This window comes from Phyllostomus discolor, chromosome 11 (genome assembly GCF_004126475.2).
Source record: "Phyllostomus discolor isolate MPI-MPIP mPhyDis1 chromosome 11, mPhyDis1.pri.v3, whole genome shotgun sequence".
In the NCBI taxonomy this organism is placed as follows: domain Eukaryota; kingdom Metazoa; phylum Chordata; class Mammalia; order Chiroptera; family Phyllostomidae; genus Phyllostomus; species Phyllostomus discolor.
In genome coordinates, this window is record NC_040913.2 from 27,977,142 (window position 1) to 27,995,529 (window position 18,388).

Below are 18,388 nucleotides of genomic sequence, written 5' to 3' on the forward strand. Positions count from 1 at the left end.
AAACAAGCCTGGGTTGTGGACCTGATCCTCAGCTGTGGGCTCACGAGAGACACTCACACATTGATGTTTCTCTCCCTGTCTTTCTCTGACACTTCCCCTCTCTCTAGGGATGAATAAATAAAAATCTTTAAAAAAAGATGGTAAAAGACCAACTATTTTTATATCTGTGCCAAAGAACGTTACCTGTAAGGCTTTTCAGAAATTTAAGATGTCTTCTTAATTTCCTAATCCCTGATGTTTGAATACCCATTCACGTTAGGAATTGGGACAATTCAACTTCTTTCTATTTCTTCACTTCTTCAGAGAAACCAGGACACACACACACAAACCTTAAATTGATGTTGACAATGGTGATGATGATGATGATGATGACATCATCACTTTGGGAGATTCACTTCTTCACAGTATATTTCTGCAACTAAAGAATGATTTCCAGGAAGCTCAGAGAGTCCAAAAGAAATTGGACTCAAGGATGTACACATAAAAGCACATCATAATTAAGTTATCCAAGAATAAAGACAAGGAAAGAATCTTAAAAACAGCAAGAGAAAAAGAGACAGTTACCTTCAAAGGAGTTCCCATAATACTATCAGCTGATTTCTCATAAGAAACCTTGCCAGTAAGAAGGGGCTAGAAAGAAGTATTCCAAGTCATGAAAGGCAAGGATCTACATCCGAGATTACCCTATCCAGTAAAGCTATCATTCAGAATGGAAGGGCAAATAAATTGCTTCCCAGATAAAGTTAAGTTAAAGGAGTTCATCATCATCAAGCCCTTATTATATGAAATGTTAAAGGGACTTATCTAAGAAAAAGAAGAAGATGAAAAATACAAACAGTAAAATGACAATGAACTCACAACTAAAAAACAAAAACAGAAATGAACTAAGCAAACAACTAGAACAAGAACAGAATCACAGAAATGGAGATCACATGGATGGTTATCAGTGGGGAGGGGAAAGAAGGAGAATGGGGGGAAAAGGTACAGAAAATTAGAAATATAATCAATAGGTACAAAATAGACAGTGGGAGGTTAAGAATAGTATAAGTGGAGAAGCTAAAGATCTTATATGTATGACCCATGGACATGAACTAAAGGAGAGGGGAGTATTGATGGGAGGGGGTGTGCAGGATGGAAGGGAATAAAAGGGAGTAAAAAATAGGACAACTGTAATAGCATAATCAATAAAATATACCTTTAAAAAGAGTGATTTATCAACTAAATAATTTTTCTATAAATCATGAAAGAGATACCTATCTTCAGTTTACCTAATGCAATAAATACCTTAAAGAACTGACAAAAATATATAAGGATGGAAATTCTAAAATATATAAGGCAGATATAGAAAAGATCATCATTAAATACATTAAATAAGAAAGTAATCTAGTTTGAAGAATCTGAAAGTGAAAAGGACTCAATGAATTTAAAAGAAATAAAGGATCAAAGATTCAGATTAGGGAAATTTTCTATAGTCTACAAAGTAAGAGAAAGTATTATAATGAAAGACAAAAAACATATATAAAGAAAAGAGCATCAGAAGGCATCAGATTAACATGCATAAGGCAAAATAGAAAGCCGTGAAATTGTGTATTCAGACAACAGGGAGAGTTTCATCCTCATCCAAAATATCATTCAATTGCCATAGCGATAGAAAGTTATTTGAGGATATAAATAACTCAGAGAAAATCATACATAAGTACTCCACTAGAGAAAAATATAGCTACATTTAACTTTCTGAATCTGTTCCTTCTTGATTTTAGACAGTGAGTGAAGCTGCATTATTCAAATCTGTTTTATTCCCTAGTTTTATATATTAAGACACCAGAGTTACCTTCTTTGAGTCCTTTATTAATTCCTGGTACTTGTGAATAAGTTTCAAATTTAAATAGGATTTTGAAGATATAGGGATGGAGAAATAATTTAGAATTATCTGAATTAGCCTAGTGAAATCACAAGAGCCCTTGTAAGTGAAAGAGGGAGGAAGGAGAGTCAGAGAAACATGGCAATGAAAACATGGGTTGGAGTGAGGGAACTGCTGGCTTTGAAGATGGAAGGAAGTTAAGGAAGGTGAGCAGCCTCTGACCTCCATAAATAAATTTGTGTTATTTTAATTCTTTCACTTAGTGATAATTTGTCATAACACCACAAAAACTAATACAAGGGCTATCTCAACTGGAAATGTAAACTGGTACAGCAACCATGAAAAACAGTATGGAGAATCCTCCAAAAATTAAGAATAGAATCATCATATGACCCAGCAAACCTTCTTTTGCATAACTACTAGAAAAACTTAAAAATGTTTGTTTGCAAAGATATATGCATCCCTATGTTCTATTCATAGTGACCAAGATATGGAAACAACCAGTGTCCTTCGATTTATGATTGAATAAAATGATGGGGTACATATGTGAAATAGAATACTACTCAGCCATAAGAAAATGTGAAATACCACTGTCAGTGGCAACAGCATGAATGGACATTGAGAATATCATGCTGAGAAAAAACAATCAGGCAGAAAAAGTTTATAATCATAATATTTCACTTATAAGCAGGACATAAAACTGAAAGCAACAAATGAACAAACAAGAAAAACAAACAAAAACTCAGACACAGACAACAGCATGGTGCTTGCCAGAGGGAAGGAATGTGAGGAGGTAATAAAGGGTAAGAGAGCTCAGATATACGGTGATGGAGGAAAATTTCACTTTGAGTGGTAAACACACAATGCAGTATATAAATGATGTATCATAGCATCGTACACTTGAAATTTATATAATTTTATTAACCGGTTTCACCCAATAAATTTAATTTAAAAATGTGTCCCAGTGTAGTGTAAGGATCCTCTGGGATAACTTTAAGTGTACCAACATTCACATCATGGAGGTGCCAGAAGGAGAAGAGAAAGAACAAGGAATTAAGAACATACTTGAAAAGACAATGATGGAAATTTTCCCTAACCTGGTGAAGGGAATAGACATACAAGACCAGGAAACACAAAGAGTCCCAATGAAAATAAACCCAAAGAGACCCACAACAAGACACAAGACATGCAATATTCAAACTGATGAGAAGCTTACTCTATGATATTGCTCTATCCAGCAAAGTGATCATTTAGAATAGAAGGCCAAATAAAAAGCTCCCCAGATAATAAAAAAGCTAAAGGAAGTATTCACCACCATACTAGTATCACAAGTAATGTTAAAGGGCTTTGGAGGAGGAGAGGGGGAAGAGGAAAGGAGGAGGAAGAGGAAGAGGAGAAGAAGAAGAAATGTGAATAATAAAATGGCAATAAATACATATCTATTAACAATCACTTTAAATTCCAATGGGTTTATCCTCCAAAGAAAAGACATACATACACTGGCTGCATAGATAATAAAACAAGCCCTTCCCATAGACCCTATGCTGACTACAAGATAGTTACTTCAAATCAAAAGACACATGCAAACTGACAGTAAATGAATACAAAAAGATTACAGTATTTCATGAAAACAGAAACAAACAAAAAAGAGCTGTGGTAGCAATACCTTTAACAGACAAAACAGATTTTAAACAAAGGCTATGACAAGAAACAAAAAAGGACCCAGTAATGTCACTTCTCTGTATTTATCTGAAGAAATACAAAATGCTAAATTAAAAAGACATATGCATCCATATGTTCACTGCATAATTATTCGCAATAGCCAAGATATCCAAGCCAGCTAAATATACATCAAGAGATGAATGGTTAAGAAGCGATGCATATACGCAATGGAATGTGACTCAACCATAGAAAAGAATGAAATTTGTCTCTGTGATAACATGGATGGAGCTAGAATTATGTATGTTTCTATTTAATAATGCCAATGGCTAGTTATAAGGATTTCCTGGTGTCATTACACCAGAGTACCTTAGAGGAACTTTTAGTCAAAATTCAGAACTAACTGTCTTGCCTGGCCTCATAGTAACTTACTGATTCCTTTATAACACAATGAGAAAGACTGTGGGTTCTAAGAGATTGTCAGAGAAATTTTCTAAGAAAATACCTCTATATTCTACTTTGAAAAATAATAATTAGCCAGAGCTTGCTGCTTCTGAGATTTCTCATTTTTAACTACTTAAAGCAAAATCAGAAACAATTTCTTATTTTAGAAGAATGATTTATAAGTACAATTTCATCTACAATCAAGCTTAGTAGAAATGGCATTATCATTTCTGGTTTCTTTTCCCCAAAAAGTAATCTGCCTTCTTTTGTACCCCACATGACTGACAGTGAAGACATTGAATTTTCCTTTTTTCTACTTTTGAAATTGTGAGACGACTTTCTTCAGCTGCTAACAGAAATATTACAAAGTAGAAAAATGTAAACTTTTTATGATATATTGCAACATAAAAAGTATGAAGAAGCCTATGTGCTTCTTTTCCCCTTGTTATATTTATTAAAATTATGATATGGGAGTAGAAAACCTCAGCCCTACTAAGAGATGCTTTCAGAGCAAAGGTCTATTAAGCTCATCTCTCCATATGAAGAAAGGGTTTTTCAAATGGCAAATGTCTAAGAAGCCTCCTTGACCTGGTGTGGCAGACTTATTCAAATTATTCTGAGCACCTAGTTTTATCTTTAACGTGTTTTCCTGACACGTTCAGATCAAAATTCTATTTTCTAAAGACTGAAAATCTTGGGAAATGTCAATGAAATGCCTTATGAATATTCACATATGATAAACTTAGTTGGCCATATTTGGCTCTTTTATCATATGTCTCTGTCCCAAGCTGGGCATAATGGTTTCTTGCCTCACCAGAATAACTCAGGGACAATTGTGCAGTGCTTCCTTTAATCCTGATTGCTGTAAGGTGTAGCACGCAATGGTTTTCCGAACCTGTTTCTTGGAGACCTTGAGACCCACTGAAGTGATTCAAGGGTTCCAACACATTGATTTGTAATGTTAACATTTGGTAGTATGGTAATTAAAGAAAACACTTGAGCGTGCTGTCAAATTTTAACACGTTGGAGACCACTGGTGTGTTAACTTGAACTACAAGGTTAATTTGCTTTTGTGCATTACTCAATAAAGTTACCCAGCCATCTCTATAAATATATTTGAAGGTCTTATCATGTGTACTGATTAGTGAAGTTGAAGCTCTGCCTTAATCTTTTAATGTTTTTAATTCTCATGTGAGCATTTCAACACCTTTAAAATTAACCAGCAAGTCCTTCATTAAAGTGTTCACTTACTGTACCCAGTTAAGGAGTAACTAAACCTAAGATACATAAGCATGTTGCTTACTCTCTTCAGCAAGTAATGGTCAGTTATACAACAGTTACCAAATGCAAACAATGTAGTTTTTGTGCATAAAATGTATATAAGTAGTTTTAGCTTTTAGTGAAAAGGAAACAGAGAAAAAATGGAAGTGGGAGGCTTTGATCTCCCTCTTACTTCACTGATTTTGTTGGCTTAGGAAGTCACAGTTTTGGGATAGGCACAGAGATAAGAGAAATAAACTGACCTTGCTATTTAGGCATTAAAGGTCTGCAGTTTTTGTTTATGCTCCAGAATCAGACTATTCATTTTGAAAAAGGTAATATTACAAACCATTGTTTTTTACATTAAATTGAAGAACTAGAATATAATTCCAATTATTTTGTCTTTGAATGAGTCTCCAAATTTTTAATGTAGATTTAATCATATTTTGGTATTTTAACATCTATAGCTACAGATGACAAAAATCAAGGTTCCTAGTAAAGCCCAAAGCTTTTACAGCTGACAGATGGCTAGGTTAAGGAAGACTGCACTTTTGACATGACCTCAGAGTTCAAGGTGGGAGGTGACTTACCGGGAGGGCCACAAAGGTATGATTGCACCTACAGTTAACAAGGATATTGATTTTGGCTCTTTGGCAATTTTCTACACCTCCTTGCTCTGTCTTAAGATTAAAAAATATGAGGATTATTTAATGAGGAAACATTTAGAAGAAGATTGTATAATATTATATTAAAGGGACATATCATTCTTGATAAGATTACTGTGCATATTTGAGACAGGTATTGATGTACCTATCTAGGGTTATATTGTCTGACTCCTGTGTGACCCTTAGACAGAAAAGTGATCACACTGTCTTCAGTGTTACTCCCAGGTACCTTGATGGAGCCACAAGATGTAAAGGGTTAAAAACTTCTAAATAAGTAATCTTAGCTTCCATACAAATTGCTTTCTTTACTAGTAACCAGTTGACCTATAATAAACTTTTGTATTTTATTTTAAAACTAAAAAACAAGTTAAGGCCATAATCCTGAACAAAGTAACATATTACTTTTGATAATAACAGAAAACAGCTTAGTGATGGCCAGAGGGGAAGGGGGCTGAGGCTGGGGGTGATGTGGCAAAGGTAGGGGTGTGGGGACATAATGCAATAGTGTACACAATAAAAAGAAAATAAAAATTAAAGAATATATTATCAGAGCCATTTCAGAAATTAATAGTTTACTGTAAGTTGATCTTTTAATTGAATATAAATTTGTCTTTACAACAGGACATTTGAAAAATGTTTTCTTGTGCATTTTACTTAAAATACCGTAAGTGCAGTAAAAACTAATTGACAGTTATAATAAATATTTGTATTGAAAAATACCACAATAGATTGTCTCTGGCTTACTTGTTTGAGGGCTTTCTTCTTCCTCATTATCAAACTATGAATCTTTATGGTTCATATCTGGCTGTCTCAACTGCCCACTCCCTTCCTGTTTAAATAGACTAATCTTGCTCTAGCTATTGTGGCTCAGTGGATTGAGCATTGCCCTGAGAACCAAAGAGTCTCCAGTTCGATTCCCAGTCAAGGCACATGCCTGGGTTGCAGACTGGGTCTCCAGGGTTGCACAAGAGGCAACCACACATTGATGTTTCTGTCTCTCTCTTTCTCCCTCCCTCCCCGTGTGTCTGAAAATAAAATGAATAAAGTCATAAACACAGACATACATATGTACATGCATACATACATACATAAATTGACTACTCTCTCCAGTCTAAATCATTACAATCAAAGCTGTTAGCATGGATAAAATATATATTGAAAATGTTGTAAGTGCCTGAAGATGTTTTTTATTGCTTACCTCCCTAGATTTAAAAATCAATGATGACTGTTATTTAAAAATGTTATTGTTTATTTAGAATTATTTCCCAAGTAACTAGAACTGAGTGTAATTCTAACAGCTGCAACCAAGTTTTCCAACTGCTTTTATGTGACCTTTTTCCCTCTCACAGACTAGTAATTTTCCTCCACTTCCAAGTGGCTGAACATAGTTATGACTCTGCTAGAGTCAGAGAGAGGTAAAGGGTGAGAAAAGATTTTACCCTTGTGGCAGTGTCTCAAGATGGCAAGTGTATAAAGGTGACTTATGCTCATGACATTTTAATAAATTTTGCATTTTCTGTGAATTCTGATTGTGCTTTTTACTCTGGCTGACTGTTACCCTTTCAGCTACAGTGTTTTCCTGTCATCAAGTCCATACCAATTCTCTATCTTTTGGGATTTCATCATCACATTCCTTAAGTAGTTCCTTCACCAGGATGTAAAATATCCTGAGATGCCTTTTTCCCCATGTGCTTTTTCTGTGTTTTCTTGAGCATCACATAAGCTTTAACCCAACAAATTTATGAAAAAAGGCTAATCTTCAAACAACACCACTTTCCATAGCTCCATTTCTAAAACATATAGATAGCTGGGTTTTGTTTGTTTGTTTGTTTGTTTGTTTTATCCTCTAGATCAGAGGTGGCAAACACAAGGCCCATGGACCAAATCTGGCCCTTCACCTTGTTTTATCTGCCCTGGCACCTTGTTTCTACCTGACGGCAGTGCCGAGCTCTCACTTAACCACTAAGGAGTAGTTACATTTACACAATCCTAAAGTTACATTCGGCCCCTTGAAGGCAACCTCAAGGCTTATGTGGCCCCCAGTAAAAATGAGTTTGACACCCCTGCTCTAGATCAAGGATCAGTAGAATAAGGCTCACCAACGAAATCCAGTCTACTACATTTTTATGCCATTTTCTTCATACACATGCTATTTATTTATATATTGTCTATAGCTAATTTTGTCCTATGAATGTGGAATTGAGTAGTTGTGGCAGAGATTATATGGTCTGCAAATTCTAAACTAGTTTCTATTTAACTGTTTATAGAAATTGTTTGCTGACTCTGCCATAAACAGTTAGAGTTGAAGCTAAACTTTAGCTCATGGCTCTTGCAAACATCCAGAGACACCTCAGGGGCTCTGGGAGTGAGCTCACTGAAGACCCATTGGAAAGAACAAAGACACTGAGTAATCCTCTCCACTATTTAGCAACTGACACTCGAGAATGTTGAGCCGGATTTTAGATACTTGCTTTGACTTCTCCAGAGGTTGTCTACATTAAAATTTACATCAATATCTGATATTTGTAATTTAACACTTCAGTAGAAATCATCAGACTGACACCATTTTATAAATAAAAATGTGTTTAGTGTGAACCACCTCTTACCTCTCACTTTGTTCTTGCTCAATCCTATTAAACTAGAACTTGTTTTGTAACCTAAAACTCTCCAAATTGAATTCTAAATTCTCATTTACATGAAATGAAGAGTGACTTATCTATTGGGAGAATTTTGGAAAAAAATAATGGTTCAGAAGGCTCAATTAATTTCTTTCTCTGTATTGTATCTGTCTATTCAAAGAGTATGATGGCATTCCCAGATCTTGGTCCATTTGTGATACTATGCAGCCAAACCATACACATCCTACAGGAAGATCTGGACACCCATCCTCTATTTCTCCCCATGTGGGAAGTGTTTTTTAAGTACTATTTTGGGGGTGTTTTTGTGTTGTAATCCCAAGCATTCTATTAGGTGTAACATCTAAGGATCAAGATATGAGAAAAAGCGAGCATCCAGGTTCCTGGGTACCTGACTCTGTTCTTAATGTTCCCATATATAGTGATCTCTTCACCATAACCACAAACCTCCCCTCTACCTTCATGTTCCTTTAAAGCATATTGGGAAATCTGGGTTCCCTGCACACCACATGCTGGTGATGAAGAACAAAGGTCGTCTAAACTGATTAGGTGTGTCATCATAGTTATGCTGGGTTCTTTTTAAAAATATTTTATTTATTTATTTTTAGACAAAGGGGAAGGGAGAAGGAAGGAAGGAAGGAAGGAAGGAAGGAAGGAAGGAAGGAAGGAAGGAAGGAAGGAAGGAAGGAAGGGGAGAGAAACACCAATGTGTGATTTCCTCTCATGTGCCCCCAACTGGGGGTCTGGCCCACAACCCAGGCATGTGCCCTGACTGGGAATAGAACCAGTGACCCTTTGGTTTGCAGACCAGCACTCAGTCCATTGAGCCTCACCATCCAGGGCCATGCTGGATTCTTTAATCTATTCTTATTAGGAATAACTTTAAATCTCTATCTGCAATTTTACTTCTTTCTTGCAGTGTACTCGAAAAGTTGTGAGTTATTTCACTTTTCCAACTCAACACTGCTGATTTACTAAGTAGAAGGAACTCAAAACTAACTCTTTCTTTATTACAAAGTATTGGTTCTGATTCTATACCTTAGAATCTGCAATTAATAAAGGAAACACATCATTCAAGATGAATATGAAATATTTTTTCCTTTAGCTCTTCTCTCCCTTTAATTTCTCCTTTGTGTTTAGCTTGATATTTTAAAATTTCAATCGTTTTTCAAGTTTTCTATACTCAATAAGTCTTGACTAGCTTTTACTTTAAATTTCTCAGATGCCAAAGACTAAAATTTAAACATTGTAACTGAGTATATTATATATGTATATAAATATGCATGTATGTCTATATATGTTTATGGTATATATTATACCATATGCTATATATTATAATTATTATAAAGGAAAGAAAGAATCCTTATTAGTATTGTCAGTACTTATGTTTATATGGAGAAACTATGATTCTGAAACAAATGGATCAATATTGTCTATTTTTCATGTAGATGAATTTCATTATTTACCATGACAAATAGTACAATATTTATTCTAGCTTGGCATATTACAGAATGCTATTTCCAAAGAAATATGCTTTAATAAATTAAAAATTAAAGCTAGGTGAATGTTAGGGTTTTAGTAAGTTGACACAGCATTCTTATAAATGACTGACCTTCTTGGTGCTTATCTGAAATGAAATACACATAGATCTAATAATCTCTTTATTGTTTGTAAATCTCTAAATCTAGTCACTGCAGAAAAAAGTGTATGTTGGTTTCAATCAATAGTTTATGCCAATGTGACTGACAAAGACATTAACTTTTACCTGGCAGGGAAAAATGCACAGTTAATGAACTTGAGTTGAAATAACATCTGATTTACTTTATCCACAGCTGGTATCCCTTTTTTGAGATTCCTTATATCTTAACAAAGTGTCTTTAGCACTTCCTACAGAAATATAAGACACACACACAAACCTATACACACAGTGAAAATCACATTTAAAAAGAGAGAATGAAGTAGACATTAAAAGATTGCTTCTAACAGCAATTGTATTTCACACAAAGAAGATCCTTTAAAGAATAATATAGTAAAAAATATCAGCATTGTATGTCCCCATTTTGCAACTTTTGTAAAGTTTATAAAGTCTCTTTCACTATCACTTGATCATTTTTGAAAGACGGGTCAGAGTTGCATAATTAAGTAAAAAAAGAAAAGTACATTGGATCATGTCATCTCAGAGATCAAGGTTTTCTTTCATAAGTGGTCTAGTATTAACACCTTGTTTAACACTAAAAACCCATTTAGTGTTATGGCTTGACCCAAAGCAGAGACCAAGGCTTTCTGGCTCTTGAGACCATGCTCTTCACCACTAATTCTTACAAAAAATCATCAAATGGCATGGGGAACTGGTGACATTTATGGCATGTCAATCATACCTTTATTTCCAGCCTTTCTTCATTAGCATTACCAAATAATTCAGTCAACTATTTCCCTTCTATCTTTTCCTCCAAACACAACAATTTCCATAGCACATAAAACACCCATAAGTACTCCTGGGTCTTTCTCTGGGTTTTCTGGCTATTGGCTTTTTAAGATAAGGAAATAAATAAAGGGAGATGGTTTCAGGGCAAGATATCTTGGCAACATTTCAACTTTTGTCTCTTATAAAGGACCATGGTTTCCTCCTAGGAAGCTGTACTATTATATAAAGGTTAGAGCAATTATGAAAGCCTTCTTTGTAGTCATTACAAATGATACTACAGGGGAAAATGTTCTATATTTTCTCCTCTACAAATCTCTATGAAACTTCAGCATAGGAAAAAATTTTTAAATAGCCACAAAATAGCAAGAAATACATACAGATCGATTAACAGGGTATTTATTGTTCAATAAAGAAAAACCCTAATATAACAACTATGTAAGAATAATTTTTAAATGCATGTCAATGCATTATCTAAATATTGGTAGGCACCATATGTGTTCTCAGTTTATTACTTTCATACAAAAAGATGCCTCCAGACCCGGCCTGGTAGCTCGGTTGGAGCATTGTCCCAATATGCCAAGGTGGTGAGTGGGATCCTTGGTCAAGGGACAAACAAGAATGTCTCCTTTTCTCTTTCTCTTTAAAAATCAATAAAGAGAAAATCATCAAGTTGCCTATAAAATGTCTATCAAGACCTCTTTCACTTTCTTTCTTCCCTTGTTCCTTTCTTCCTTCCTCCCTTCTTTCCTTCCTTCTTTTTTTTTTTTTTTTTAAGATTTTATTCATTTATTTTTAGATGGGAAGGGAGGGAGAAAGAGAGGGAAAGAAATATCAGTGTGTGGTTGCCTCTCACACACTCCCCACTGGGGACCTGGCCAGCAACCCAGGCATGTGTCCTGCCTGGGAATGGAACCAGCAGCCCCTTGCTTTGCAGACTGGCACCAACCCACAGAGCCATAGCAGCCAGGGCTCTTTTCTTTCTTTCTTCTTCCCTTCCTCCCTCCCTCCCTCCCTCAGTTCTTTCTTTCCATCCTTCCTTTTTTCCCTTTCTTTTCTTCCTTTCTTTCTTTCCCCCTCTATTTTTTGAAAATTTTACTTTTTAAAAGAGACAAAATACATTACTTTTATTTAAAAATAAATACAAATTTCTAGATATCAAATATAACTTCCTATTATCTTGTTTCTTCAGATTCTATGCTGATGACAGTAATAAAATATAATAAATTGGTGATGTTGAAGATTTGTAAACAGTTTGACTTTCTAGCCAAATATTTCATGACATGTTAAATAAAATGTGAACAATTTCTTCCTAAACAATAATGGAATTTGATTAGAACCCAGTTTAGCTAAAACTTTTCTAGATAAAGTATTCTTTTTCAAGTATAAAGAAAACAGCAATTTGAATTCATGGAATTTTTTTTAATACAGTGCATTTTTTCAATCACTACTCATACCTGCAATGCTAGCTTTAAAGCACAGTTTCTTGGAATAAACCATTCTGTGAGGACACTAAATCACTCTATCCACTTTTCAGAAAGATTGTTAATATGCCAAAATATATGAAGTTAATCACAAGTACAAGACTGAACTCTACTTGAAACTGGTTGAAGGCAAAATAATATTTTTGCTCAGTTATTGCTTCCAAATTGCCAACTTGATACATTAATTCAGTGTAACATTGAAAGTACCCAAACCTCTGTTAACTTCTACCAAGTGCATGCATGAATTATATGAGTGTAAAAAAGAAAAGAGAAAAAGAAAACTATTTAGTGGTACTCACAGTCCACTCAGATTACAAAAATATATGTACTTAAAATAATTTCCCGTTTATTAATCTGTTCTTCCTTATGATTTCCACAGCATAGGGTAGTTAAAAATAAAAGATAAAATATTACTCAGACCTTACCAGTAACTTTTAGTTCAACATAACACTTTCTTCAGTATCTTTTATAACTTACTCTGTGTTTGAAAAAATTATGTAAAATATTTTATATTTTTAGAGCTCTGGCCACACCTGGCGCTGTTTCTAACCAAGATGGTGACTGGCTGGTTATTATATGGGTGTGTATCTAATATGTATGTCTTGTTGACAAGCAAGAGAAATGAAGTGCACCAATCCATATCTTTTAGACTTTCTTTCTGGTTCAGAATGATGCATCTTGCTCTTTGTGAAACAAATATGTTTTTGTCTGAAGTAGCTAGGGATCCTATGCATTTGTCTCTGTTCCTGATGTTCCTGTTTATAGTGGGTTCTTCACCATAGCCACCAACCTCCCTCTGCCTTCATGTTCCTCTAAGACATATTGGGAAATCTGGGTTCCCAGCACAGCACATGCAGGCGATGAAGAACAAAGGTCATGTAAGTTCCTTTCTCTTGCTAAAGTCACTGACAATTTTCCTGCACACTGTTGGAAATAATTTTTTGGAATTTCTCCCAAAAGCTTACAAACAGTGTTTACCATTAGCTTTTCTAAACGCCAGGGGGTTCCTGCCCTGGCCTTTCTCAGTTTTCTACAGTACACTAAAGTAAAAGAGTTGGAATTTGTCATTTTAGGGATTTGTCATTCTCATACCTTTTTGATTATATCCTCTGTATTCCTTTCCTGAGAAGGCAGTAAAACTGTAATATGCTGACTGACCAAACATAGATACAGCAATGTGAAAATCCTTCATTTACCAATGAAGCTGGACTTTCAATTTCCTTGTTAATTGTTTAGGAAGTCAGAAAAGAAATACTTCCTATTTTATGAGTTTGAATTTCTGATCTAGCATTCTTAAAACTTCAACTATTCATCAGCCCCTTCTTTACTCGGAAGTTGACTAAGAAAAGGACATGAACACCAAAGTCAAAGAAAAATATAGGAATATATTTAAATTAATTTTCTTATGTATTTTACTACTGAGTACATAATTTCATTAGCTAAATATTAATATTGCATACATTTTAATGTTTATATGATGTTTTATCATTTAGAATTTATAGACAGTAATCTATGGCCTACATCATTTCTACAGGAAATCATTAAATGGGAAAAGAAATGTAAATCAAGTACATGTAATGTAGGAATATTTAGGAAAATGGAACAAAGAAATTTGAAACAGAAAACAGGTTATGTAGATTCAGCAAGATGTACATCAGATTTTAACTATATTCCGATATTGAACAAACTGGCACGAATCGCTCCTTTGTTACCACACCACTGCTCCAGTTGCTCATTGTTGCTTCCCAGTACTAAGCAGCATGCTTCCATCCTAAATCCCTGCCTCTGTTTCTCTCACCTGTTTTTCTCCCCCAGACATGCACATGCTTAGTTTCCCCAAAATGCAATTCTATGTTTAAATTTCAGAGGTACCATTTCCTTTTCTCCAATAAATTCTAAATTCATTTTTTTTGGCATAAAGTCTAATTGGCATTCAAAGTTTGCTACACCTTCATTACTCTAGTTTTTCTGCCATTCTGTTTGTTTGTTTTATATTCTCTTTTCCTGCCTACTCACTAGTCTTTTGTCCTCCGAGGGTTACACGGTTTTATCTTCATTTTATCTTCTTCACAATTATAATCATTTTTTTCCTAATTACTCTTAACTTGCTATCTTGTATTCAATCCACTTGTCAGCCTAAGTCATGTAACCAACTGCATGAAATGTAGTCACTTTAAAACAGAGAATTTCAAAAGTAAAAGAATCTTTCCCCAACACCTACATGTTCTCCTGTGTTACTTTATCTCTGTTAATAGTATCACAGTTGACAGAGTTCCAGTCAATAGGGTTATATATCAGCTCTAATTCCAATCTAGCTTTTATGAAAATTCCTCTTTTTTTTTTTGCTTTATTGAAGTATAATTGGCAAATAAAATTGTAATACATTGAAGGGGGAATTTGTGGCTAAATATATGATATGATATTTTAGACTTGTGAGGTAAAAGCTTGAAGGCCAAAAAATTTGAGCTGTTTTTATAAACCCTTAGGTGAACTGTTTATATATACATGCAAACTATTATCATGATTAGGCACCTGACCTCCCAGATGAGCAAACAGAGGAGCAAACAGTTTGCATGAAAAAACAAAACAAAACAAAGCATGGTTTCCAATTATTTCCTGTAAAGTTACTAATGATTTAGAGTATTACCTCCTAGGCAAGATATTCTTTGAGCAAGCAGTTATTTTGATCCACATGTCCTCAAATCTGAGTCCTAACAGCTATGATGATGATGCTGGACCTGATTCGCAGTCTATGCCCTGTATCATTATCCAGTCTGAGTGGATGTAATCAGGTTTTATTCACTTGTAGACCGAGAACAAAGAATGCCTTAAATTATACCAAGAGAAAAGATTTTATTTCAATGGGAAGAGAATAAAGAACCAGATATAGGGTATCAGCCAAATGACCTAATTTAATTATTTGCTTTTCTTGATGTTTTCCCTATTTTCAAAGATCGCAGGAAGGTCTAGGTATATAAGTGCTGCTGCATTCTTCTGCTAAGATGGCGCATACTCCTTCTTAAGAAGTCAATATTGTATCTAGGGACATGCAGTTTTCGTCAACTGCTCATCTAATCCAATAAATTTCTAGGAAAATTAGTTCTCTGGTCCTAAAGATCTTGTCTGGCCTTTTAGTCATGATCTGTATCACAGAATAAGTGCATTTCCCCATTTTCTGGGCCCCTGATAAGTGGAATAATGAGATCTGAAAACAGTCTTCAATTCCTTGTTGTTGGGGGAGGGATTGCAGGCCATGGGCTAGATATTGTTTTCCTGGAATGAATTTAGCAAATAATTTGTCTAGTTTTTGATAGGAGAAATTGATCTGAATAAATGGACACTGGGTCCTTTGAATATGAGACTATTAGGAAGGCTGGCAACAGTTTACAGAGTCCCTGCCCAGTTTGCCTGCAGTGACCTCTAGGCTTCATTGCTACAAAAATCAAATACTGCCCGTTGAGGGCCACCTAACTACCTGTTTCTAGCAGATGTACCATCAGTGGTAACTGGCTTGTGCTGTACATTATTAATGTCATTAGAAAAGAGCAGTAAGTTCAGGCAGTACCAGATCATCTATTAAAGATGTGAGTCAGAAAATACATGCATTATGCCTTCCTATTAAAGTATATAAAAGTGGAAAACTTTATGTATATATAATCTTTCATTAGTGTCTTACTAAGCTCTATAGTTATGAAAGTTTAGTTAAAAACAAAGTTTCTACAAAAATTCCCCAGATTTTTTCCCATGTGACATGTTAGAGGAATGTCTACGTGTTTAGCTGTCTTTTTGTAATGCCTGCTTCTAAAATTGTTTATTGGTTGAGAACATTAAGCCTGAAGCTATTTGTTTCACAATAGAGTTTGGATGACACCCAGGCAAAGATATATACGCAGACCAAGAGTTAACAGAATTTAGGTGTTGGCCAAATCATGCACTAATTATAGATATCAGACTTATACCAAAAAGTAGCTAGGGTTGTGACAAGCAATATTAAGACATGGGGCCTTGTGGACATCTTAGTTAAGATCTAATTAGTGTCTGTGGAAATCAAAATCTTAAACATGCAAAGAGAAAATAATATAGTTATAAAAATAAAGAATGTTACCATGTATTAAATCATGGTACCCTACTTGTTCAGGATCTTGTTCTCAGGGTCTTTTTTGCATAGTTATGTATGCAAACATGCAGATGTCAGTCTGGATAGTTTCTAAACTTTCTCAGTTTGAAGGCTGTGGCCAGTACATCCTGCCGCTGATATAAGGACAGATTACACCTCTTAAATAAACAGTCGTGCCTCCAACAGCAAACCCCTTTCAGTTTCATTCACGTGCTGGCAGTGTTCTTTTCATAGGACTTTGCAGGCTGTTTTTCTTTGACTTTTCTTCCAGCGTATCATCAGTCTGGGAATTAATCATGAAAGAGTTGCTAAAACAATGTTCAGGACAGTTCAATTGCATGTTCTGACAACAACAAGTAATTTGCATAAGCCCCTTGCAGTAGTTGGTCATACCTGTGTGCAGTGGAGCAAAGGCTATAGGGTAGTATCCCTACACAGGTGGGTTGACCTATTAGTAAATAATAAGGAGTAGGTGAATCACAGGAGAAATTAGTTTCTTTGACATTGACAACAACAATTTTTAAGCCATGGAAGACCAAGATTCATTAAATGCTTTACAAATTTCAGTTTTAAAATTGCATTCTTATTTCTCACAAAAATACAATTGAGCTGAGTATAACATAATTTTTTGGCATTTCTGAGTATTGCTGTAGTAAGGCTTTGCAATTCTCAGTCACTCTAAGTGGGTACTTCTCCCACTGGAGAAATAGATTGGAAATCCTCAGATTTGGAATGAATCATTATTTTTTTGTTAACATTAAATCAGTAGTCCTCCATGAAGAAAGAGCTTCAATCCATTGTAAAGTAAGTATACAAAGACTTATCTGAAGTATATTGCAGGCCAGTATGTTAAGTGAAATAAGCCAGACGCTGAAAACAAGTACCATACAATCTCACCAATATGTGGAATACAATGAACAAAATAACAAACAAAATGGAAACAGAGGTGTAGATACTTGTAACAGATTGCTAGCTGTCAGAGGGGAGGAGGGAAGAGGGGACTGGATGAAAAAAGTGAAGGGATTAGCTAAAGAACATATATGTGCATGACCCATGGACACAGACAACAGTGTGGGGATTGCCTGAAGGGGGGGCCTGGGTGGAACTGGGCAAAGAAAGAGGGAACAAGTAGGGGCAACTGTAATAACATAAAAAATAAAATATGGTTTCAAAAATAAAACATATTGTAGAGAATAGTATATGAAACTCATTTAAATGTGTTCAAATGTACCCTAAGACCTCTTTTTTATATCCCATCTTTACAGGTTTACCAGGATAATGGTAATGACAGATAAGACACAATGCAGAGATTGTTCACCTATTGAGACAAATCTGCACTCTAATATTGGCAGAGTATAATATTCTAATCGTCCTTCCCTGTGGTAGAAAATTTAGTATAAAATTATTCCAGGTTTTGTTGGAGAACAGCAAGTTGTTGATCTGAAAGAGCTGAAGATTATTTTTATGCTCTATCTAGCCAAATTTCTTGCAGTATTTTATTTTAATTTTATTATTTACTTTTAGACAGAGGGGCAGGGAGGTAGAGAAAGAGGGAAAGAAACATCAATACGTGAGAGAAATATTGATTGGTTGCCTCTCACATGCCCACACCTGGGGACCTAGCCCACAACCCAGGCATATGCCCTGATTGGGAATCAAACCAGCAACCTTTTGGTTTGCAGGCCGGCGGTCAATCCACTGAATCACACCAGCCAGGGCTATCCTTTTTTTTGTTTCTAATTGTGGTAGCAGTTACTGGTATTTCATAATAGCTTCTTTGTATTTTTTTAAAGAATTGTACTTCTTTAGGGTTTGAAGGGGGTCAAGATCTTAATTAAAG